The sequence below is a fragment of the Ovis aries genome, chromosome 4 (genome assembly GCF_016772045.2).
Source record: "Ovis aries strain OAR_USU_Benz2616 breed Rambouillet chromosome 4, ARS-UI_Ramb_v3.0, whole genome shotgun sequence".
In the NCBI taxonomy this organism is placed as follows: Eukaryota; Metazoa; Chordata; class Mammalia; order Artiodactyla; family Bovidae; genus Ovis; species Ovis aries.
The window spans coordinates 116,546,269-116,548,980 of record NC_056057.1 but is presented as its reverse complement, the minus strand read 5'-3'; positions in this window follow the sequence as shown (position 1 = coordinate 116,548,980).

Genomic DNA, 2,712 nt, shown 5'->3' with positions numbered 1-2,712 from the left:
ACCACGATGAACATGACCTGTACCCTGCCCTCACAGATGTCACCGCAAGCGACGGGACAGACCATGAATGAGTCACTGCCCTGTAACAAGGTGAGCCCTGCAAAGAGATGGAACAAAGGAAGTGCCGTGAGAATGAAAAAGCTCCCATCTCCTGAGCTCTCCAGGAGACTAGTGACTCTGGAGTGTGTCTAGGTGGATGAGAAACTCTTCACAGTTAAGAAGGAGGAAAGTCACTACATATAGGAAGAGAAAGAAGAAAAACTGTCAAAACAGGCTGTGCAGCCATGGTGAAGACCCAAGCTCTGGTGTCAGAGTGCCTCTGTGTGACCCCAACTAAGTATGTGACCTGAGGAAAATCGCTTAATGTCACCTTGCCTCAGTTTCTTCATCCACAAAATAGGAGCAAAAAGTTTCTGCTTCATAGAGTTATTAAGAGATAGAAAGTACTCAGAGTAGAGTCTAGCCAAAGAAAACACTTACTGATATAAGCCTTTATTATTAGCAACGTGGTGGTTTTAGTTGCTAAGTCACATCCGACTCTTTTGACCTAGTGAACTGTAGCCCGCCAGGCTCCTCTGTCCATGCACGCTCCAGGCAAGAATGCTGAAGTGGGTTGCCATTTCCTTCTCCAGGGGATCTTCCCGACCCAGGGATCAAACCTACATCTCTTCTGTCTCCTAAATTGCAGGCAGATTCTCTATCACTGAGCCACCAGGGAAGACCCAATTTATTAGCAAATAAGCATGCAATATAGTCTGAATCCAGTGCATTTTACTTTGAATAAATAAGTAAAAGCAACAAGTTAAATAAGCTTTTTAAAAGTTCCATTTACTTGTCTAAGTAGTCAAGCATGTTTTGCTTGACTAACCAGTACTTAATAATATTTAAATCATATGCATCTATACTAAAAAACAGACAAACCCTAGTACCTTTTGCTGTGTTGCCCATAAACCCAGTCATTCCTAGAGAAGGAGTGACATGGGGGCTTCCCTGGCAGTCTAGTGGTTAAGACTCTGCTGCCAGTGCTTTGTGGGCACAGGTTCAATATCTGGTCAGGGAGCTAAGGTCCTGCATACCACATGGCTTGGCCAAAGGAGGAAACCAAAGAAGGAGTGGGGTGGGTGGTCGTAAGCAAGCCTGTTCCAGCTCTAGGTCTCAGTTTTTTAAATCTACGAAATGGGAAAGCTGTACTGTTTTGTCTTGCCTGCTTTTTCAGCTCTAACTTTCTGTGCTCTTACTGCTGGCTATATTCATGATTGTAGGAATAAGGCAAGCCCAAAATTTATGGAAATTAAATATAAGCTCCAAGAGAAAAGACAGGGCAAAAGAAAGGGAAAAAAACAACCCCTTGGTGGTAGATTAACTTTTGATTTCTAGGGTTTTACATAGATTACTCTGTAACTACCTGTTCAGCAATTAAATATGGAATTTATTGCACTGACTTTTAACAAGTTGGAAATGGTACTGCTGAACGGATTGATTGCAGTCCTCGGTCAGCAAGCAAGCGCAGTTTCGGATCACAGACTTGGGCAAAGGACCAAGGCGAGCAGCAGGAAGGCCAGTGTGCCTCCAGGAAGGAGACTGTGGGAGTGGGTCGAACCGGCTCACGTGCAGGAGGCTGCTGTCAGAGGCGCGCCGGGGCTGCGGTTCCGGCTGAGGCAGTGGTGGCTCAGAGTCCACGAGGTCACAGAAGCGAGGTGGCAGATACAGAAGGGAGCGTTACCACATGTGAGCAGAGCACATGAGCAAGAGGACAGACCACAAGCAGAAAGAAAAGCCGGCGAGTGAGAGGGAAAGTCGCTCAGTCGTGTCAGACAGTCCGTGGACTTCTCCAGGCCGGAATACTGGCGTGGGTAGCCTTTCCCTTCTCCAGGGGATCTTCCCAACCCAGGGATCAAACCCAGGTCTCTCGCATTGCAGGCAGATTCTTTACCAGTTGAGCCACCAGGGAAGTGGGATGAAGTGGGAAACAAAAGAGAAACAGGAACTCCAAAAAAGCGCTGATTCTGAAGCACATCCCAGGCCAGACCAGATGCTTCTTCGAGTCCTCCTGCCATGTTAGAATCAATGCAAAGCCTTTGCCAGCTGCAGGCCTATAATCAAAGGCAACAACACAATGGCACCTAGACAGAGAAAGTGTGTGGGTTGAAAAACAGGAACAGACCTTCAGTGTTTCACGGCCAAGGGTGAGGTGTGTGGTGAGATCATTTAGAAAGGGCAGCAAGCAGGTCCTAGAGGGTGAGACGGCTCCAGGCGAAAACAGAGCAGGCCCGGGGAATGCACGGAGGCCAAAGGAACAAGAACCAGAAGTGGGCTCGAGGCTGTGTAGACAAAGGTTTAAATTGAAAAGCTAGGACTTTAAGAACATTCATTTATTTGTTCATTCATTTTATGCCACAGATATCAACTAAGCAACTTCCATGTACAAGGCATAGTTAATTGTCACCACGAGACACTGAGGTTCTAATTCCTTTTGACATTGGAGGATTCAGACCAAGGTGGGAAAAAAGATAATAGGAAATTATAATGTGATGTGATAAGAGTCTTAATTCAAGTTCACAAACAGGGCTCGGGTAATCTAATCCAAACCTGCAACACTCAGCTGATTCTGAAGGGCGAACACTAAACTGAGTTGGTCAGACAAGGAGCCTGGTGGGAGGAGCTGAAGAGGATGGACAGAGGATTGGAAGAAAAGTGTCCTAATGTTGCGTT